The sequence below is a fragment of the Pseudophryne corroboree genome, unplaced genomic scaffold, assembly GCF_028390025.1.
Source record: "Pseudophryne corroboree isolate aPseCor3 unplaced genomic scaffold, aPseCor3.hap2 scaffold_852, whole genome shotgun sequence".
NCBI lineage: Eukaryota > Metazoa > Chordata > Amphibia > Anura > Myobatrachidae > Pseudophryne > Pseudophryne corroboree.
The window spans coordinates 104,637-127,362 of record NW_026970431.1 but is presented as its reverse complement, the minus strand read 5'-3'; the positions used below and the strand labels follow the sequence as shown (position 1 = coordinate 127,362).

The 22,726-nt window shown below is 36.0% G+C and overlaps 10 non-coding genes across 10 annotated transcripts; all 10 read right to left on the bottom strand.

Annotated features, from left to right (window-relative positions):
- Positions 1 to 2,446: 2,446 nt before the first annotated feature.
- TRNAI-AAU (transfer RNA isoleucine (anticodon AAU)) lies at positions 2,447 to 2,539 on the bottom strand. Its single transcript is given in 2 exon segments — positions 2,447 to 2,482; positions 2,502 to 2,539. It is a non-coding gene; the product is annotated as a tRNA-Ile (tRNA).
- Positions 2,540 to 4,707: 2,168 nt separating this feature from the next.
- TRNAI-AAU (transfer RNA isoleucine (anticodon AAU)) lies at positions 4,708 to 4,800 on the bottom strand. Its single transcript is given in 2 exon segments — positions 4,708 to 4,743; positions 4,763 to 4,800. It is a non-coding gene; the product is annotated as a tRNA-Ile (tRNA).
- Positions 4,801 to 5,607: 807 nt separating this feature from the next.
- Positions 5,608 to 5,700, bottom strand: TRNAI-UAU (transfer RNA isoleucine (anticodon UAU)). Its single transcript is given in 2 exon segments — positions 5,608 to 5,643; positions 5,663 to 5,700. It is a non-coding gene; the product is annotated as a tRNA-Ile (tRNA).
- An 815-nt stretch (positions 5,701 to 6,515) lies between these two features.
- TRNAI-UAU (transfer RNA isoleucine (anticodon UAU)) lies at positions 6,516 to 6,608 on the bottom strand. The gene is given in 2 exon segments: positions 6,516 to 6,551; positions 6,571 to 6,608. It is a non-coding gene; the product is annotated as a tRNA-Ile (tRNA).
- Positions 6,609 to 7,419: 811 nt separating this feature from the next.
- TRNAI-UAU (transfer RNA isoleucine (anticodon UAU)) lies at positions 7,420 to 7,512 on the bottom strand. The gene is given in 2 exon segments: positions 7,420 to 7,455; positions 7,475 to 7,512. It is a non-coding gene; the product is annotated as a tRNA-Ile (tRNA).
- A 2,614-nt stretch (positions 7,513 to 10,126) lies between these two features.
- TRNAI-UAU (transfer RNA isoleucine (anticodon UAU)) lies at positions 10,127 to 10,219 on the bottom strand. The gene is given in 2 exon segments: positions 10,127 to 10,162; positions 10,182 to 10,219. It is a non-coding gene; the product is annotated as a tRNA-Ile (tRNA).
- An 817-nt stretch (positions 10,220 to 11,036) lies between these two features.
- TRNAI-UAU (transfer RNA isoleucine (anticodon UAU)) lies at positions 11,037 to 11,129 on the bottom strand. Its single transcript is given in 2 exon segments — positions 11,037 to 11,072; positions 11,092 to 11,129. It is a non-coding gene; the product is annotated as a tRNA-Ile (tRNA).
- Positions 11,130 to 18,214: 7,085 nt separating this feature from the next.
- Positions 18,215 to 18,307, bottom strand: TRNAI-UAU (transfer RNA isoleucine (anticodon UAU)). The gene is given in 2 exon segments: positions 18,215 to 18,250; positions 18,270 to 18,307. It is a non-coding gene; the product is annotated as a tRNA-Ile (tRNA).
- An 816-nt stretch (positions 18,308 to 19,123) lies between these two features.
- Positions 19,124 to 19,216, bottom strand: TRNAI-UAU (transfer RNA isoleucine (anticodon UAU)). The gene is given in 2 exon segments: positions 19,124 to 19,159; positions 19,179 to 19,216. It is a non-coding gene; the product is annotated as a tRNA-Ile (tRNA).
- A 2,614-nt stretch (positions 19,217 to 21,830) lies between these two features.
- Positions 21,831 to 21,923, bottom strand: TRNAI-UAU (transfer RNA isoleucine (anticodon UAU)). Its single transcript is given in 2 exon segments — positions 21,831 to 21,866; positions 21,886 to 21,923. It is a non-coding gene; the product is annotated as a tRNA-Ile (tRNA).
- Between the last annotated feature and the right edge of the window lie 803 nt (positions 21,924 to 22,726).

Here is a 22,726-nt window from a genome sequence, read left to right as displayed (position 1 = left end):
TCATAAGAATTGAAAAAGAAAATCATTTTTGGTGATGAATGATGAGCAACAAAGGAACATGCATGCCAGATGGCACTTGAATAAGCTGTCTACGGTGATAGAAAAGGTTTAAAAAACAACAACAACAATGTTATCATAATTAATGTCATATTTTAGCTTCTGTGGTCATTTTTTACAAGCTAAACACTGCAAGACTGTTTTACAGTTGAAGCAAGGATAAAATATCAACTCTAGTGATGAGACACTTGCTGTAATTACTTCCACCCCATATGGGACTTGGACCCCCTGGCTTAGGAGGGCGGTGACTTATCCATTATGCCAGTGGTGCTTACTGATGTTCTTATTTAAGACTGTTAGGTTTTTAATAGTCAATTATTTATTTTTGAGGAAAAAGTGAAGCTGTTTACTGTGTTCTTTGCATTACCAAGTCCAGCAAGAAATGTGCTGGTACTATCCAGAGCTGTCAGTATGGATTATCATGCTATATTGCAGAAAATCAATTTGATGCAACTGCTTTACCAACAGTATGTTAATCTTTTCCATTGCTGTTTTGTTGGCTGACTGAAGGAAGATATGCAGTGCATTTGAACCAAAGCAGATGTGTGCTGACATCTTAAATGCACAATCATGTTTGTGTTTTTTCTTTATTTCTTCCATCCTTTGTAATATCATATTAAATATTAAGGTAGCAGTTTATAATCAATAACTAATGACATAAGAAAAGGAAAAAAAAACAGTATACAAAGATGCTCCAGGTGAGGCTTGAACTCACCACCTCAGCATTGCTCAACAGATACTGTCTTATAAGTACCGCGTACTGACCAATTGCGCCACTGGAGCACTTTGCAGCATTAAGTTGTTATGCTAGATGTGGATTTTATTCAATACAATCAGTACAGTCATAAGAATTGAAAAAGAAAATCATTTTTGGTGATGAATGATGAGCAACAAAGGAACATGCATGCCAGATGGCACTTGAATAAGCTGTCCACGGTGATAGAAAAGGTTTAAAAAACAACAACAACAATGTTATCATAAATAATGTAATATTTTAGCTTCTGTGGTCATTTTTTACAAGCTAAACACTGCAAGACTGTTTTACAGTTGAAGCAAGGATAAAATATCAACTCTAGTGATGAGACACTGCTGTAATGACTTCCAACTCAGATGGGACTTAAACCCACAACCACTGGCTTAGGAGAACAGTGCCTTATCCATTATGCCAGTGGTGCTTACTGATGTCCTTATTTAGGACTGATAGGTTTTTAATAGTCAATTATTTATTTTTGAAAAAAAGTGAAGCTGTTTACTGTGTTCTTTGCATTACCAAGTCCAGCAAGAAATGTGCTGGTACTATCCAGAGCTGTCAGTATGGATTATCATGCTATATTGCAGAAAATCAATTTGATGCAACTGCTTTACCAACAGTATGTTAATCTTTTCCGTTGCTGTTTTGTTGGCTGACTGAAGGAAGATATGCAGTGCATTTGAACCAAAGCAGATGTGTGCTGACAACTTAAATGCACAATCATAGTAACATAGTAACATAGTAACATAGTATCTGAGGTTGAAAAAAGACAATTGTCCATCGAGTTAAACCTATTTGTGGTGTCCTCTGCATGATGATTTGACTAAATAGTAACTATAATGCATGACTATGCACCATACCCCTGGATATCCTTATCCAATTGGAATTTATCTAACCCATTCTTAAAGGTGTTGACAGATTCCGCCATTACAACTCCCTCGGGCAGGGAATTCCAAACACGTATTGTCCTTACCGTGAAAAAGCCTTTACGCCGTATTGTGCGGAATCTCCTCTCCTCTAACCTGAGCGAGTGTCCACGAGTCCTCTGTGTTGATCTAACCAAAAACAGGTACCGCGCAAGCTCTGAGTATTGTCCCCATATATATTTGTAGATGTTGATCATATCCCCTCTTAGTCTCCGCTTTTCCAATGTAAACATGCCTAGTCTTTCAAGCCTTTCCTTGTATTCCATCGTCTCCATGCCCTTAATTAGTTTGGTCGCCCTCCTTTGTACCTTTTCAAGCTCCAGGATATCCTTTTTGTAGTACGGTGCCCAGAACTGTACACAGTATTCAAGGTGTGGCCTCACTAGTGATTTATATAATGGGAGTATAATACTCTCGTCCCTAGCATCAATACCCCGTTTTATGCATGCTAATATCTTATTAGCCTTCTTTGCTGCAGTCCTACTTTGGGTACTACTGCTTAGCTTGCTATCTATGAGGACACCTAAGTCCTTTTCCAGTACAGAATCCCCTAGTTTTACCCCATTTAGTAGGTAGGTGTAATTTTTTTTTTTTTTTGTGTTTTTTCTTTCTTTCTTCCATCCTTTGTAATATCATATTAAATATTAAGGTAGCAGTTTATAATCAATGACTAATGACATAAGAAAAGGAAAAAAAAAACAGTATACAAATATGCTCCAGGTAAGGCTTGAACTCACAACCTCAGCATTGCTCAACTGATACTGTCTTATTAGTACCGCGCGCTGACCAATTGCGCCACTGGAGCACTTTGCAGCATTCATTGGTTATGCTAGATGTGGATTTTATTCAATACAATCAGTACAGTCATAAGAATTGAAAAAGAAAATCATTTTTGGTGATGAATGATGAGCAACAAAGGAACATGCATGCCAGATGGCACTTGAATAAGCTGTCCACTGTGATAGAAAAGGTTTAAAAAACAACAACAACAACAATGTTATCATAATTAATGTCATATTTTAGCTTCTGTGGTCATTTTTTACAAGCTAAACACTGCAAGACTGTTTTACAGTTGAAGCAAGGATAAAATATCAACTCTAGTGATGAGACACTTGCTGTAATGACTTCCGCCCCATATAGGACTTGGACCCCCTGGCTTAGGAGGGCAGTGACTTATCCATTATGCCAGTGGTGCTTACTGATGTTCTTATTTAAGACTGTTAGGTTTTTAATAGTCAATTGTTTATTTTTGAGGAAAAAGTGAAGCTGTTTAGTGTGTTCTTTGCATTACCAAGTCCAGCAAGAAATGTGCTGGTACTATCCAGAGCTGTCAGTATGGATTATCATGCTATATTGCAGAAAATCAATTTGATGCAACTGCTTTACCAACAGTATGTTAATCTTTTCCATTGCTGTTTTGTTGGCTGACTGAAGGAAGATATGCAGTGCATTTGAACCAAAGCAGATGTGTGCTGACAACTTAAATGCACAATCATGTTTGTGTTTTCTCTTTCTTTCTTCCATCCTTTGTAATATCATATTAAATATTAAGGTAGCAGTTTATAATCAATGACTAATGACATAAGAAAAGGAAAAAAAAACAGTATACAAAGATGCTCCAGGTGAGGCTTGAACTCACAACCTCGGCATTGCTCAACAGATACTGTCTTATAAGTACCGCGCGCTGACCAATTGTGTCACTGGAGCACTTTGCAGCATTAATTGGTTATGCTAGATGTGAATTTTATTCAATACAATCAGTACAGTCATAAGAATTGAAAAAGAAAATCATTTTTGGTGATGAATGATGAGCAACAAAGGAACATGCATGCCAGATGGCACTTGAATAAGCTGTCCACTGTGATAGAAAAGGTTTAAAAAACAACAACAACAATGTTATCATAATTAATGTCATATTTTAGCTTCTGTGGTCATTTTTTACAAGCTAAACACTGCAAGACTGTTTTACAGTTGAAGCAAGGATAAAATATCAACTCTAGTGATGAGACACTTGCTGTAATGACTTCCAACTCAGACGGGACTTAAACCCACAACCACTGGCTTAGGAGAACAGTGCCTTACCCATTATGCCAGTGGTGCTTACTGATGTTCTTATTTAAGACTGTTAGGTTTTTAATAGTCAATTATTTATTTTTGAAGAGCACTTTGCAGCATTAATTTGTTATGCTAGATGTGGATTTTATTCAATACAATCAGTACAGTCATAAGAATTGAAAAAGAAAATCATTTTTGGTGATGAATGATGAGCAACAAAGGAACATGCATGCCAGATGGCACTTGAATAAGCTGTCCACTGTGATAGAAAAGGTTTAAAAAACAACAACAACAATGTTATCATAATTAATGTCATATTTTAGCTTCTGTGGTCATTTTTTACAAGCTAAACACTGCAAGACTGTTTTACAGTTGAAGCAAGGATAAAATATCAACTCTAGTGATGAGACACTGCTGTAATGACTTCCAACTCAGATGGGACTTAAACCCACAACCACTGGCTTAGGAGAACAGTGCCTTATCCATTATGCCAGTGGTGCTTACTGATGTCCTTATTTAAGACTGATAGGTTTTTAATACTCAATTATTTATTTTTGAAAAAAAGTGAAGCTGTTTACTGTGTTCTTTGCATTACCAAGTCCAGCAAGAAATGTGCTGGTACTATCCAGAGCTGTCAGTATGGATTATCATGCTATATTGCAGAAAATCAATTTGATGCAACTGCTTTACCAACAGTATGTTAATCTTTTCCATTGCTGTTTTGTTGGCTGACTGAAGGAAGATATGCAGTGCATTTGAACCAAAGCAGATGTGTGCTGACAACTTAAATGCACAATCATGTTTGTGTTTTTTCTTTCTTTCTTCCATCCTTTGTAATATCATATTAAATATTAAGGTAGCAGTTTATAATCAATGACTAATGACATAAGAAAAGGAAAAAAAAACAGTATACAAATATGCTCCAGGTAAGGCTTGAACTCACAACCTCGGCATTGCTCAACTGATACTGTCTTATTAGTACCGCGCGCTGACCAATTGCGCCACTGGAGCACTTTGCAGCGTTAATTGGTTATGCTAGATGTGGATTTTATTCAATACAATCAGTACAGTCATAAGAATTGAAAAAGAAAATCATTTTTGGTGATGAATGATGAGCAACAAAGGAACATGCATGCCAGATGGCACTTGAATAAGCTGTATACGGTGACAGAAAAGGTTTAAAAAACAACAACAACAATGTTATCATAATTAATGTCATATTTTAGCTTCTGTGGTCATTTTTTACAAGCTAAACACTGCAAGACAGTTTTACAGTTGAAGCAAGGATAAAATATCAACTCTAGTGATGAGACACTTGCTGTAATTACTTCCACCCCATATGGGACTTGGACCCCCTGGCTTAGGAGGGCGGTGACTTATCCATTATGCCAGTGGTGCTTACTGATGTTCTTATTTAAGACTGTTAGGTTTTTAATAGTCAATTATTTATTTTTGAGGAAAAAGTGAAGCTGTTTACTGTGTTCTTTGCATTACCAAGTCCAGCAAGAAATGTGCTGGTACTATCCAGAGCTGTCAGTATGGATTATCATGCTATATTGCAGAAAATCAATTTGATGCAACTGCTTTACCAACAGTATGTTAATCTTTTCCATTGCTGTTATGTTGGCTGACTGAAGGAAGATATGCAGTGCATTTGAACCAAAGCATATGTGTGCTGACAACTTAAATGCACAATCATGTTTGTGTTTTTTCTTTCTTTCTTCCATCCTTTGTAATATCATATTAAATATTAAGGTAGCAGTTTATAATCAATGACTAATGACATAAAAAAAGGAAAAAAAAAACATTATACAAAGCTGCTCCAGGTGAGGCTTGAACTCACAACCTCGGCATTGCTCAACAGTTACTGTCTTATAAGTACCGTGCGCTGACCAATTGCGCCACTGGAGCACTTTGCAGCATTAATTGGTTATGCTAGATGTGGATTTTATTCAATACAATCAGTACAGTCATAAGAATTGAAAAATAAAATAATTTTTGGTGATGAATGATGAGCAACAAAGGAACATGCATGCCAAATGGCACTTGAATAAGCTGTCCACTGTGATAGAAAAGGTTTAAAAAACAACAACAACAACAATGTTATCATAATTAATGTCATATTTTAGCTTCTGTGGTCATTTTTTACAAGCTAAACACTGCAAGACTGTTTTACAGTTGAAGCAAGGATAAAATATCAACTCTAGTGATGAGACACTTGCTGTAATGACTTCCACCCCATATAGGACTTGGACCCCCTGGCTTAGGAGGGCAGGGACTTATCCATTATGCCAGTGGTGCTTACTGATGTTCTTATTTAAGACTGTTAGGTTTTTAATAGTCAATTATTTATTTTTGAGGAAACAGTGAAGCTGTTTACTGTGTTCTTTGCATTACCAAGTCCAGCAAGAAATGTGCTGGTACTATCCAGAGCTGTCAGTATGGATTATCATGCTACAGTATATTGCAGAAAATCAATTTGATGCAACTGCTTTACCAACAGTATGTTAATCTTTTCCATTGCTGTTTTGTTGGCTGACTGAAGGAAGATATGCAGTGCATTTGAACCAAAGCATATGTGTGCTGACAACTTAAATGCACACTCATGTTTGTGTTTTTTCTTTCTTTCTTCCATCCTTTGTAATATCATATTAAATATTAAGGTAGCAGTTTATAATCAATGACTAATGACATAAAAAAAAGGAAAAAAAAAACATTATACAAAGTGCTCCAGGTGAGGCTTGAACTCACAACCTCGGCATTGCTCAACAAATACTGTCTTATAAGTACCGCGCGCTGACCAATTGCGCCACTGGAGCACTTTGCAGCATTAATTGGTTATGCTAGATGTGGATTTTATTCAATACAATCAGTACAGTCATAAGAATTGAAAAAAAATATCATTTTTGGTGATGAATGATGAGCAACAAAGGAACATGCATGCCAGATGGCACTTGAATAAGCTGTCCACTGTGATAGAAAAGGTTTAAAAAACAACAACAACAACAACAATGTTATCATAATTAATGTCATATTTTAGCTTCTGTGGTCATTTTTTACAAGCTAAACACTGCAAGACTGTTTTACAGTTGAAGCAAGGATAAAATATCAACTCTAGTGATGAGACACTTGCTGTAATGACTTCCACCCAATATAGGACTTGGACCCCCTGGCTTAGGAGGGCAGTGACTTATCCATTATGCCAGTGGTGCTTACTGATGTTCTTATTTAAGACTGTTAGGTTTTTAATAGTCAATTATTTATTTTTGAGGAAAAAGGGAAGCTGTTTACTGTGTTCTTTGCATTACCAAGTCCAGCAAGAAATGTGCTGGTACTATCCAGAGCTGTCAGTATGGATTATCATGCTATATTGCAGAAAATCAATTTGATGCAACTGCTTTACCAACAGTATGTTAATCTTTTCCATTGCTGATTTATTGGCTGACTGAAGGAAGATATGCAGTGCATTTGAACCAAAGCAGATGTGTGCTGACAACTTAAATGCACAATCATGTTTGTGTTTTTTCATTCTTTCTTCCATCCTTTGTAATATCATATTAAATATTAAGGTAGCAGTTTATAATCAATGACTAATGACACAAGAAAAGGAAAAAAAACAGTATACAAAGATGCTCCAGGTGAGGCTTGAACTCACAACCTCAGCATTGCTGAACAGATACTGTCTTATAAGTACCGCGCGCTGACCAATTGCGCCACTGGAGCACTTTGCAGCATTAATTGGTTATGCTAGATGTGGATTTTATTCAATACAATCAGTACAGTCATAAGAATTGAAAAAGAAAATCATTTTTGGTGATGAATGAAGAGCAACAAAGGAACATGCATGCCAGATGGCACTTGAATAAGCTGTCCACTGTGATAGAAAAGGTTTAAAAAACAACAACAACAATGTTATCATAATTAATGTAATATTTTAGCTTCTGTGGTCATTTTTTACAAGCTAAACACTGCAAGACTGTTTTACAGTTGAAGCAAGGATAAAATATCAACTCTAGTGATGAGACACTTGCTGTAATGACTTCCAACTCAGACGGGACTTAAACCCACAACCACTGGCTTAGGAGAAAAGTGCCTTACCCATTATGCCAGTGGTGCTTACTGATGTTCTTATTTAAGACTGTTAGGTTTTTAATAGTCAATTATTTATTTTTGAGGAAAAAGTGAAGCTGTTTACTGTGTTCTTTGCATTACCAAGTCCAGCAAGAAATGTGCTGGTACTATCCAGAGCTGTCAGTATGGATTATCATGCTATATTGCAGAAAATCAATTTGATGCAACTGCTTTACCAACAGTATGTTAATCTTTTCCATTGCTGTTTTGTTGGCTGACTGAAGGAAGATATGCAGTGCATTTGAACCAAAGCAGATGTGTGCTGACAACTTAAATGCACAATCATGTTTGTGTTTTTTCTTTATTTCTTCCATCCTTTGTAATATCATATTAAATATTAAGGTAGCAGTTTATAATCAATGACTAATGACATAAGAAAAGGAAAAAAAAACAGTATACAAAGATGCTCCAGGTGAGGCTTGAACTCACAACCTCGGCATTGCTCAACAGATACTGTCTTATAAGTACCACGTGCTGACCAATTGCGCCACTGGAGCACTTTGCAGCACTAATTGGTTATGCTAGATGTGGATTTTATTCAATACAATCAGTACAGTCATAAGAATTGAAAAAGAAAATCATTTTTGGTGATGAATGATGAGCAACAAAGGAACATGCATGCCAGATGGCACTTGAATAAGCTGTCCACGGTGATAGAAAAGGTTTAAAAAACAACAACAACAATGTTATCATAATTAATGTAATATTTTAGCTTCTGCGGTCATTTTTTACAAGCTAAACACTGCAAGACTGTTTTACAGTTGAAGCAAGGATAAAATATCAACTCTAGTGATGAGACACTGCTGTAATGACTTCCAACTCAGATGGGACTTAAACCCACAACCACTGGCTTAGGAGAACAGTGCCTTATCCATTATGCCAGTGGTGCTTACTGATGTCCTTATTTAAGACTGATAGGTTTTTAATAGTCAATTATTTATTTTTGAATAAAAGTGAAGCTGTTTACTGTGTACTTTGCATTACCAAGTCCAGCAAGGAATGTGCTGGTACTATCCAGAGCTGTCAGTATGGATTATCATGCTATATTGCAGAAAATCAATTTGATGCAACTGCTTTACCAACAGTATGTTAATATTTTCCATTGCTGTTTTGTTGGCTGACTGAAGGAAGATATGCAGTGCATTTGAACCAAAGCAGATGTGTGCTGACAACTTAAATGCACAATCATGTTTGTGTTTTTTCTTTCTTTCTTCCATCCTTTGTAATATCATATTAAATATTAAGGTAGCAGTTTATAATCAATGACTAATGACATAAGAAAAGGAAAAAAAAACAGTATACAAAAATGCTCCAGGTAAGGCCTGGACTCACAACCTCGGCATTGCTCAACTGATACTGTCTTATTAGTACCGCGCGCTGACCAATTGCGCCACTGGAGCACTTTGCAGCATTCATTGGTTATGCTAGATGTGGATTTTATTCAATACAATCAGTACAGTCATAAGAATTGAAAAAGAAAATCATTTTTGGTGATGAATGATAAGCAACAAAGGAACATGCATGCCAGATGGCACTTGAATAAGCTGTCTACGGTGATAGAAAAGGTTTAAAAAACAACAACAACAATGTTATCATAATTAATGTCATATTTTAGCTTCTGTGGTCATTTTTTACAAGCTAAACACTGCAAGACTGTTTTACAGTTGAAGCAAGGATAAAATATCAACTCTAGTGATGAGACACTTGCTGTAATGACTTCCACCCCATATGGGACTTGGACCCCCTGGCTTAGGAGGGCGGTGACTTATCCATTATGCCAGTGGTGCTTACTGATGTTCTTATTTAAGACTGTTAGGTTTTTAATAGTCAATTATTTATTTTTGAGGAAAAAGTGAAGCTGTTTACTGTGTTCTTTGCATTACCAAGTCCAGCAAGAAATGTGCTGGTACTATCCAGAGCTGTCAGTATGGATTATCATGCTATATTGCAGAAAATCAATTTGATGCAACTGCTTTACCAACAGTATGTTAATCTTTTCCATTGCTGTTTTGTTGGCTGACTGAAGGAAGATATGCAGTGCATTTGAACCAAAGCATATGTGTGCTGACAACTTAAATGCACAATCATGTTTGTGTTTTTTCTTTCTTTCTTCCATCCTTTGTAATATCATATTAAATATTAAGGTAGCAGTTTATAATCAATGACTAATGACATAAAAAAAGGAAAAAAAAACATTATACAAAGCTGCTCCAGGTGAGGCTTGAACTCACAACCTCGGCATTGCTCAACAGATACTGTCTTATAAGTACCGTGCGCTGACCAATTGCGCCACTGGAGCACTTTGCAGCATTAATTGGTTATGCTAGATATGGATTTTATTCAATACAATCAGTACAGTCATAAGAATTGAAAAAGAAAATCATTTTTGGTGATGAATGATGAGCAACAAAGGAACATGCATGCCAGATGGCACTTGAATAAGCTGTCCACTGTGATAGAAAAGGTTTAAAAAACAACAACAACAACAACAATGTTATCATAATTAATGTCATATTTTAGCTTCTGTGGTCATTTTTTACAAGCTAAACACTGCAAGACTGTTTTACAGTTGAAGCAAGGATAAAATATCAACTCTAGTGATGAGACACTTGCTGTAATGACTTCCACCCCATATAGGACTTGGACCCCCTGGCTTAGGAGGGCAGGGACTTATCCATTATGCCAGTGGTGCTTACTGATGTTCTTATTTAAGACTGTTAGGTTTTTAATAGTCAATTATTTATTTTTGAGGAAACAGTGAAGCTGTTTACTGTGTTCTTTGCATTACCAAGTCCAGCAAGAAATAAGCTGGTACTATCCAGAGCTGTCAGTATGGATTATCATGCTACAGTATATTGCAGAAAATCAATTTGATGCAACTGCTTTACCAACAGTATGTTAATCTTTTCCATTGCTGTTTTGTTGGCTGACTGAAGGAAGATATGCAGTGCATTTGAACCAAAGCATATGTGTGCTGACAAATTAAATGCACAATCATGTTTGTGTTTTTTCTTTCTTTCTTCCATCCTTTGTAATATCATATTAAATATTAAGGTAGCAGTTTATAATCAATGACTAATGACATAAAAAAAAAGAAAAAAATCATTATACAAAGCTGCTCCAGGTGAGGCTTGAACTCACAACCTCGGCATTGCTCAACAGATACTGTCTTATAAGTACCGCGCGCTGACCAATTGCGCCACTGGAGCACTTTGCAGCATTAATTGGTTATGCTAGATGTGGATTTTATTCAATACAATCAGTACAGTCATAAGAATTGAAAAAGAAAATCATTTTTGGTGATGAATGATGAGCAACAAAGGAACATGCATGCCAGATGGCACTTGAATAAGCTGTCCACGGTGATATAAAAGGTTTAAAAAACAACAACAACAACAACAATGTTATCATAATTAATGTCATATTTTAGCTTCTGTGGTCATTTTTTACAAGCTAAACACTGCAAGACTGTTTTACAGTTGAAGCAAGGATAAAATATCAACTCTAGTGATGAGATACTTGCTGTAATGACTTCCACCCCATATAGGACTTGGACCCCCTGGCTTAGGAGGGCAGTGACTTATCCATTATGCCAGTGGTGCTTACTGATGTTCTTATTTAAGACTGTTAGGTTTTTAATAGTCAATTATTTATTTTTGAGGAAAAAGTGAAGCTGTTTACTGTGTTCTTTGCATTACCAAGTCCAGCAAGAAATGTGCTGGTACTATCCAGAGCTGTCAGTATGGATTATCATGCTATATTGCAGAAAATCAATTTGATGCAACTGCTTTACCAACAGTATGTTAATCTTTTCCATTGCTGTTTTGTTGGCTGACTGAAGGAAGATATGCAGTGCATTTGAACCAAAGCAGATGTGTGCTGACAACTTAAATGCAGAATCATGTTTGTGTTTTCTCTTTCTTTCTTCCATCCTTTGTAATATCATATTAATATTAAGGTAGCAGTTTATAATCAATGACTAATGACATAAGAAAAGGAAAAAAAACTGTATACAAAGATGCTCCAGTTGAGGCTTGAACTCACAACCTCGGCATTGCTCAACAGATACTGTCTTATAAGTACCGCACGCTGACCAATTGTGTCACTGGAGCACTTTGTAGCATTAATTGGTTATGCTAGATGTGGATTTTATTCAATACAATCAGTACAGTCATAAGAATTGAAAAAGAAAATCATTTTTGGTGATGAATGATGAGCAACAAAGGAACATGCATGCCAGATGGCACTTGAATAAGCTGTCCACGGTGATAGAAAAGGTTTAAAAAACAACAACAACAATGTTATCATAATTAATGTCATATTTTAGATTCTGTGGTCATTTTTTACAAGCTAAACACTGCAAGACTGTTTTACAGTTGAAGCAAGGATAAAATATCAACTCTAGTGATGAGACACTTGCTGTAATGACTTCCAACTCAGACGGGACTTAAACCCACAACCACTGGCTTAGGAGAACAGTGCCTTATCCATTATGCCAGTGGTGCTTACTGATGTCCTTATTTAAGACTGATACGTTTTTAATAGTCAATTATTTATTTTTGAAAAAAAGTGAAGCTGTTTACTGTGTTCTTTGCATTACCAAGTCCAGCAAGAAATGTGCTGGTACTATCCAGAGCTGTCAGTATGGATTATCATGCTATATTGCAGAAAATCAATTTGATGCAACTGCTTTACCAACAGTATGTTAATCTTTTCCATTGCTGTTTTGTTGGCTGACTGAAGGAAGATATGCAGATTTGTGCTGACAACTTAAATGCACAATCATGTTTGTGTTTTTTCATTCTTTCTTCCATCCTTTGTAATATCATATTAAATATTAAGGTAGCAGTTTATAATCAATGATTAATGACATAAGAAAAGGAAAAAAAAACAGTATACAAAGATGCTCCAGGTGAGACTTGAACTCACAACCTCGGCATTGCTCAACAGATACTGTGTTATAAGTATCGTACGCTGATCAATTGCGCCACTGGAGCACTTTGCAGCATTGTTTGGTTATGCTAGATGTGGATTTTATTCAATACAATCAGTACAGTCATAAGAATTGAAAAAGAAAATCATTTTTGGTGATGAATGATGAGCAACAAAGGAACATGCATGCCAGATGGCACTTGAATAAGCTGTCCACGGTGATAGAAAAGGTTTAAAAAACAACAACAACAATGTTATCATAATTAATGTCATATTTTAGCTTCTGTGGTCATTTTTTACAAGCTAAACACTGCAAGACTGTTTTACAGTTGAAGCAAGGATAAAATATCAACTCTAGTGATGAGACACTTACTGTAATGACTTCCAACTCAGACGGGACTTAAACCCACAACCACTGGCTTAGGAGAACAGTGCCTTACCCATTATGCCAGTGGTGCTTACTGATGTTCTTATTTAAGACTGTTAGTTTTAAAAGTCAATTATTTATTTTTTGAGAAAAAAGTGAAGCTGTTTACTGTGTTCTTTGCATTACCAAGTCCAGCAAGAAATGTGCTGGTACTATCCAGAGCTGTCAGTATGGATTATCATGCTATATTGCAGAAAATCAATTTCATGCAACTGCTTTACCTACAGTATGTAAATCTTTTCCATTGCTGTTTTGTTGGCTGACTGAAGGAAGATATGCAGATGTGTGCTGACAACTTAAATGCACAATCATGTTTGTGTTTTTTCTTTCTTTCTTCCCTCCTTTGTAATATCATATTAAATATTAAGGTAGCAGTTTACAATCAATGACTAACGACATAAGAAAAGAAAAAAAAAACAGTATACAAAGATGCTCCAGGTGAGGCTTGAACTCCCAACCTCAGAATTGCTCAACAGATACTGTTTTATAAGTACCGCACGCTGACCAATTGCACCACTGAAGCACTTTGCAGCATTGATTGGTTATGCTAGATGTGGATTTTATTCAATACAATCAGTACAGTCATAAGAATCTAAAAAGAAAATCATTTTTGGTGATGAATGATGAGCAACAAAGGAACATGCATGCCAGATGGCACTTGAATAAGCTGTCCACGGTGATAAAAAAGGTTTACAAAACAACAACAACAATGTTATCATAATTAATGTCATATTTTAGCTTCTGTGGTCATTTTTTACAAGCTAAACACTGCAAGACTGTTTTACAGTTGAAGTAAGGATAAAATATCAACTCTAGTGATGAGACACTTGCTGTAATGACTTCCACCCCATATGGAACTTGGACCCCCTGGCTTAGGAGGGCAGTGACTTATCCATTATGCCAGTGGTGCTTACTGATGTTCTTATTTAAGACTGTTAGGTTTTTAATAGTCAATTATTTATTTTTGAGGAAAAAGTGAAGCTGTTTACTGTGTTCTTTGCATTACCAAGTCCAGCAAGAAATGTGCTGGTACTATCCAGAGCTGTCAGTATGGATTATCATGCTATATTGCAGAAAATCAATTTGATGCAACTGCTTTACCAACAGTATGTTAATCTTTTCCATTGCTGTTTTGTTGGCTGACTGAAGGAAGATATGCAGTGCATTTGAACCAAAGCAGATGTGTGCTGACAACTTAAATGCACAATCATGTTTGTGTTTTTTCTTTCTTTCTTCCAACCTTTGTAATATCATATTAAATATTAAGGTAGCAGTTTATAATCAATGACTAATGACATAAAAAAAGGAAAAAAAACAGTATACAAAGATGCTCCACGTGAGGCTTGAACTCACAACCTCGGCATTGCTCAGCAAATACTGTCTTATTAGTATCGCGCACTGACCAATTGCACCACTGGAGCACTTTGCAGCATTAGTTGGTTATGCTAGATGTGGATTTTATTCAATACAATCAGTACAGTCATAAGAATTGAAAAAGAAAATCATTTTTGGTGATGAATGATGAGCAACAAAGGAACATGCATGCCAGATGGCACTTGAATAAGCTGTCCACGGTGATAGAAAAGGTTTAAAAAACAACAACAACAATGGTATCATAATTAATGTCATATTTTAGCTTCTGTGGTCATTTTTTACAAGCTAAACACTGCAAGACTGTTTTACAGTTGAAGCAAGGATAAAATATCAACTCTAGTGATGAGACACTTGCTGTAATGACTTCCAACTCAGACGGGACTTAAACCCACAACCACTGGCTTAGGAGAACAGTGCCTTATCCATTATGCCAGTGGTGCTTACTGATGTTCTTATTTAAGACTGTTAGGTTTTTAATAGTCAATTATTTATTTTTTGAGGAAAAAGTGAAGCTGTTTACTGTGTTCTTTGCATTACCAAGTCCAGCAAGAAATGTGCTGGTACTATCCAGAGCTGTCAGTATGGATTATCATGCTATATTGCAGAAAATCAATTTGATGCAACTGCTTTACCAACAGTATGTTAATCTTTTCCATTGCTGTTTTGTTGGCTGACTGAAGGAAGATATGCAGTGCATTTGAACCAAAGCAGATGTGTGCTGACAACTTAAATGCACAATCATGTTTGTGTTTTTTCTTTCTTTCTTCCAACCTTTGTAATATCATATTAAATATTAAGGTAGCAGTTTATAATCAATGACTAATGACATAAAAAAAGGAAAAAAAACAGTATACAAAGATGCTCCAGGTGAGGCTTGAACTCACAACCTCGGCATTGCTCAACAAATACTGTCTTATTAGTATCGCGCACTGACCAATTGCACCACTGGAGCACTTTGCAGCATTAGTTGGTTATGCTAGATGTGGATTTTATTCAATACAATCAGTACAGTCATAAGAATTGAAAAAGAAAATCATTTTTGGTGATGAATGATGAGCAACAAAGGAACATGCATGCCAGATGGCACTTAAATAAGCTGTCCACGGTGATAGAAAAGGTTTAAAAAACAACAACAACAATGTTATCATAATTAATGTCATATTTTAGCTTCTGTGGTCATTTTTTACAAGCTAAACACTGCAAGACTGTTTTACAGTTGAAGCAAGGATAACATATCAACTCTAGTGATGAGACACTTGCTGTAATTACTTCCACCCCATATGGGACTTGGACCCCCTGGCTTAGGAGGGCAGTGACTTATCCATTATGCCAGTGGTGCTTACTGATGTTCTTATTTAAGACTGTTAGGTTTTTAATAGTCAATTATTTATTTTTGAGGAAAAAGTGAAGCTGTTTACTGTATTCTTTGCATTACCAAGTCCAGCAAAAAATGTGCTGGTACTATCCAGAGCTGTCAGTATGGATTATCATGCTATATTGCAGAAAATCAATTTGATGCAACTGCTTTACCAACAGTATGTTAATCTTTTCCATTGCTGTTTTGTTGGCTGACTGAAGGAAGATATGCAGTGCATTTGAACCAAAGCAGATGTGTGCTGACAACTTAAATGCAGAATCATGTTTGTGTTTTCTCTTTCTTTCTTCCATCCTTTGTAATATCATATTAATATTAAGGTAGCAGTTTATAATCAATGACTAATGACATAAGAAAAGGAAAAAAAAACAGTATACAAAGATGCTCCAGGTGAGGCTTGAACTCACAACCTCGGCATTGCTCAACAGATACTGTCTTATAAGTACCGCGCGCTGACCAATTGTGTCACTGGAGCACTTTGTAGCATTAATTGGTTATGCTAGATGTGGATTTTATTCAATACAATCAGTACAGTCATAAGAATTGAAAAAGAAAATCATTTTTGGTGATGAATGATGAGCAACAAAGGAACATGCATGCCAGATGGCACTTGAATAAGCTGTCCACGGTGATAGAAAAGGTTTAAAAAACAACAACAACAATGTTATCATAATTAATGTCATATTTTAGATTCTGTGGTCATTTTTTACAAGCTAAACACTGCAAGACTGTTTTACAGTTGAAGCAAGGATAAAATATCAACTCTAGTGATGAGACACTTGCTGTAATGACTTCCAACTCAGACGGGACTTAAACCCACAACCACTGGCTTAGGAGAACAGTGCCTTATCCATTATGCCAGTGGTGCTTACTGATGTCCTTATTTAAGACTGATACGTTTTTAATAGTCAATTATTTATTTTTGAAAAAAAGTGAAGCTGTTTACTGTGTTCTTTGCATTACCAAGTCCAGCAAGAAATGTGCTGGTACTATCCAGAGCTGTCAGTATGGATTATCATGCTATATTGCAGAAAATCAATTTGATGCAACTGCTTTACCAACAGTATGTTAATCTTTTCCATTGCTGTTTTGTTGGCTGACTGAAGGAAGATATGCAGTGCATTTGAACCAAAGCATATGTGTGCTGACAACTTAAATGCACAATCATGTTTGTGTTTTTTCTTTCTTTCTTCCATCCTTTGTAATATCATATTAAATATTAAGGTAGCAGTTTATAATCAATGACTAATGACAAGGGAAAAAAACAGTATACAAAGATGTTCCAGGTGAGGCTTGAACTCAAAACCTCGGCATTGCTCAACAGATACTGTCTTATAAGTACCGTGCGCTGACCAATTGCGCCACTGGAGCACTTTGCAGCATTAATTGGTTATGCTAGATGTGGATTTTATTCAATACAATCAGTACAGTCATAAGAATTGAAAAATAAAATAATTTTTGGTGATGAATGATGAGCAACAAAGGAACATGCATGCCAAATGGCACTTGAATAAGCTGTCCACTGTGATAGAAAAGGTTTAAAAAACAACAACAACAACAATGTTATCATAATTAATGTCATATTTTAGCTTCTGTGGTCATTTTTTACAAGCTAAACACTGCAAGACTGTTTTACAGTTGAAGCAAGGATAAAATATCAACTCTAGTGATGAGACACTTGCTGTAATGACTTCCACCCCATATAGGACTTGGACCCCCTGGCTTAGGAGGGCAGGGACTTATCCATTATGCCAGTGGTGCTTACTGATGTTCTTATTTAAGACTGTTAGGTTTTTAATAGTCAATTATTTATTTTTGAGGAAACAGTGAAGCTGTTTACTGTGTTCTTTGCATTACCAAGTCCAGCAAGAAATGTGCTGGTACTATCCAGAGCTGTCAGTATGGATTATCATGCTACAGTATATTGCAGAAAATCAATTTGATGCAACTGCTTTACCAACAGTATGTTAATCTTTTCCATTGCTGTTTTGTTGGCTGACTGAAGGAAGATATGCAGTGCATTTGAACCAAAGCATATGTGTGCTGACAACTTAAATGCACACTCATGTTTGTGTTTTTTCTTTCTTTCTTCCATCCTTTGTAATATCATATTAAATATTAAGGTAGCAGTTTATAATCAATGACTAATGACATAAAAAAAAGGAAAAAAAAAACATTATACAAAGTGCTCCACGTGAGGCTTGAACTCACAACCTCGGCATTGCTCAACAAATACTGTCTTATAAGTACCGCGCGCTGACCAATTGCGCCACTGGAGCACTTTGCAGCATTAATTGGTTATGCTAGATGTGGATTTTATTCAATACAATCAGTACAGTCATAAGAATTGAAAAAAAATATCATTTTTGGTGATGAATGATGAGCAACAAAGGAACATGCATGCCAGATGGCACTTGAATAAGCTGTCCACTGTGATAGAAAAGGTTTAAAAAACAACAACAACAACAACAATGTTATCATAATTAATGTCATATTTTAGCTTCTGTGGTCATTTTTTACAAGCTAAACACTGCAAGACTGTTTTACAGTTGAAGCAAGGATAAAATATCAACTCTAGTGATGAGACACTTGCTGTAATGACTTCCACCCCATATAGGACTTGGACCCCCTGGCTTAGGAGGGCAGGGACTTATCCATTATGCCAGTGGTGCTTACTGATGTTCTTATTTAAGACTGTTAGGTTTTTAATAGTCAATTATTTATTTTTGAGGAAAAAGTGAAGCTGTTTACTGTGTTCTTTGCATTACCAAGTCCAGCAAGAAATGTGCTGGTACTATCCAGAGCTGTCAGTATGGATTATCATGCTACAGTATATTGCAGAAAATCAATTTGATGCAACTGCTTTACCAACAGTATGTTAATCTTTTCCATTGCTGTTTTGTTGGCTGACTGAAGGAAGATATGCAGTGCATTTGAACCAAAGCATATGTGTGCTGACAACTTAAATGCACACTCATGTTTGTGTTTTTTCTTTCTTTCTTCCATCCTTTGTAATATCATATTAAATATTAAGGTAGCAGTTTATAATCAATGACTAATGACACAAGAAAAGGAAAAAAAACAGTATACAAAGATGCTCCAGGTGAGGCTTGAACTCACAACCTCAGCATTGCTGAACAGATACTGTCTTATAAGTACCGTGCGCTGACCAATTGCGCCACTGGAGCACTTTGCAGCATTAATTGGTTATGCTAGATGTGGATTTTATTCAATACAATCAGTACAGTCATAAGAATTGAAAAAGAAAATCATTTTTGGTGATGAATGAAGAGCAACAAAGGAACATGCATGCCAGATGGCACTTGAATAAGCTGTCCACTGTGATAGAAAAGGTTTAAAAAACAACAACAACAATGTTATCATAATTAATGTAATATTTTAGCTTCTGTGGTCATTTTTTACAAGCTAAACACTGCAAGACTGTTTTACAGTTGAAGCAAGGATAAAATATCAACTCTAGTGATGAGACACTTGCTGTAATGACTTCCAACTCAGACGGGACTTAAACCCACAACCACTGGCTTAGGAGAAAAGTGCCTTACCCATTATGCCAGTGGTGCTTACTGATGTTCTTATTTAAGACTGTTAGGTTTTTAATAGTCAATTATTTATTTTTGAGGAAAAAGTGAAGCTGTTTACTGTGTTCTTTGCATTACCAAGTCCAGCAAGAAATGTGCTGGTACTATCCAGAGCTGTCAGTATGGATTATCATGCTATATTGCAGAAAATCAATTTGATGCAACTGCTTTACCAACAGTATGTTAATCTTTTCCATTGCTGTTTTGTTGGCTGACTGAAGGAAGATATGCAGTGCATTTGAACCAAAGCAGATGTGTGCTGACAACTTAAATGCACAATCATGTTTGTGTTTTTTCTTTACTTCTTCCATCCTTTGTAATATCATATTAAATATTAAGGTAGCAGTTTATAATCAATGACTAATGACATAAGAAAAGGAAAAAAAAACAGTATACAAAGATGCTCCAGGTGAGGCTTGAACTCACAACCTCGGCATTGCTCAACAGATACTGTCTTATAAGTACCACGTGCTGACCAATTGCGCCACTGGAGCACTTTGCAGCACTAATTGGTTATGCTAGATGTGGATTTTATTCAATACAATCAGTACAGTCATAAGAATTGAAAAAGAAAATCATTTTTGGTGATGAATGATGAGCAACAAAGGAACATGCATGCCAGATGGCACTTGAATAAGCTGTCCACGGTGATAGAAAAGGTTTAAAAAACAACAACAACAATGTTATCATAATTAATGTAATATTTTAGCTTCTGCGGTCATTTTTTACAAGCTAAACACTGCAAGACTGTTTTACAGTTGAAGCAAGGATAAAATATCAACTCTAGTGATGAGACACTGCTGTAATGACTTCCAACTCAGATGGGACTTAAACCCACAACCACTGGCTTAGGAGAACAGTGCCTTATCCATTATGCCAGTGGTGCTTACTGATGTCCTTATTTAAGACTGATAGGTTTTTAATAGTCAATTATTTATTTTTGAATAAAAGTGAAGCTGTTTACTGTGTACTTTGCATTACCAAGTCCAGCAAGGAATGTGCTGGTACTATCCAGAGCTGTCAGTATGGATTATCATGCTATATTGCAGAAAATCAATTTGATGCAACTGCTTTACCAACAGTATGTTAATATTTTCCATTGCTGTTTTGTTGGCTGACTGAAGGAAGATATGCAGTGCATTTGAACCAAAGCAGATGTGTGCTGACAACTTAAATGCACAATCATGTTTGTGTTTTTTCTTTCTTTCTTCCATCCTTTGTAATATCATATTAAATATTAAGGTAGCAGTTTATAATCAATGACTAATGACATAAGAAAAGGAAAAAAAAACAGTATACAAAAATGCTCCAGGTAAGGCCTGGACTCACAACCTCGGCATTGCTCAACTGATACTGTCTTATTAGTACCGCGCGCTGACCAATTGCGCCACTGGAGCACTTTGCAGCATTCATTGGTTATGCTAGATGTGGATTTTATTCAATACAATCAGTACAGTCATAAGAATTGAAAAAGAAAATCATTTTTGGTGATGAATGATAAGCAACAAAGGAACATGCATGCCAGATGGCACTTGAATAAGCTGTCTACGGTGATAGAAAAGGTTTAAAAAACAACAACAACAATGTTATCATAATTAATGTCATATTTTAGCTTCTGTGGTCATTTTTTACAAGCTAAACACTGCAAGACTGTTTTACAGTTGAAGCAAGGATAAAATATCAACTCTAGTGATGAGACACTTGCTGTAATGACTTCCACCCCATATGGGACTTGGACCCCCTGGCTTAGGAGGGCGGTGACTTATCCATTATGCCAGTGGTGCTTACTGATGTTCTTATTTAAGACTGTTAGGTTTTTAATAGTCAATTATTTATTTTTGAGGAAAAAGTGAAGCTGTTTACTGTGTTCTTTGCATTACCAAGTCCAGCAAGAAATGTGCTGGTACTATCCAGAGCTGTCAGTATGGATTATCATGCTATATTGCAGAAAATCAATTTGATGCAACTGCTTTACCAACAGTATGTTAATCTTTTCCATTGCTGTTTTGTTGGCTGACTGAAGGAAGATATGCAGTGCATTTGAACCAAAGCATATGTGTGCTGACAACTTAAATGCACAATCATGTTTGTGTTTTTTCTTTCTTTCTTCCATCCTTTGTAATATCATATTAAATATTAAGGTAGCAGTTTATAATCAATGACTAATGACATAAAAAAAGGAAAAAAAAACATTATACAAAGCTGCTCCAGGTGAGGCTTGAACTCACAACCTCGGCATTGCTCAACAGATACTGTCTTATAAGTACCGTGCGCTGACCAATTGCGCCACTGGAGCACTTTGCAGCCTTAATTGGTTATGCTAGATATGGATTTTATTCAATACAATCAGTACAGTCATAAGAATTGAAAAAGAAAATCATTTTTGGTGATGAATGATGAGCAACAAAGGAACATGCATGCCAGATGGCACTTGAATAAGCTGTCCACTGTGATAGAAAAGGTTTAAAAAACAACAACAACAACAACAATGTTATCATAATTAATGTCATATTTTAGCTTCTGTGGTCATTTTTTACAAGCTAAACACTGCAAGACTGTTTTACAGTTGAAGCAAGGATAAAATATCAACTCTAGTGATGAGACACTTGCTGTAATGACTTCCACCCCATATAGGACTTGGACCCCCTGGCTTAGGAGGGCAGGGACTTATCCATTATGCCAGTGGTGCTTACTGATGTTCTTATTTAAGACTGTTAGGTTTTTAATAGTCAATTATTTATTTTTGAGGAAACAGTGAAGCTGTTTACTGTGTTCTTTGCATTACCAAGTCCAGCAAGAAATGTGCTGGTACTATCCAGAGCTGTCAGTATGGATTATCATGCTACAGTATATTGCAGAAAATCAATTTGATGCAACTGCTTTACCAACAGTATGTTAATCTTTTCCATTGCTGTTTTGTTGGCTGACTGAAGGAAGATATGCAGTGCATTTGAACCAAAGCATATGTGTGCTGACAACTTAAATGCACACTCATGTTTGTGTTTTTTCTTTCTTTCTTCCATCCTTTGTAATATCATATTAAATATTAAGGTAGCAGTTTATAATCAATGACTAATGACATAAAAAAAAGGAAAAAAA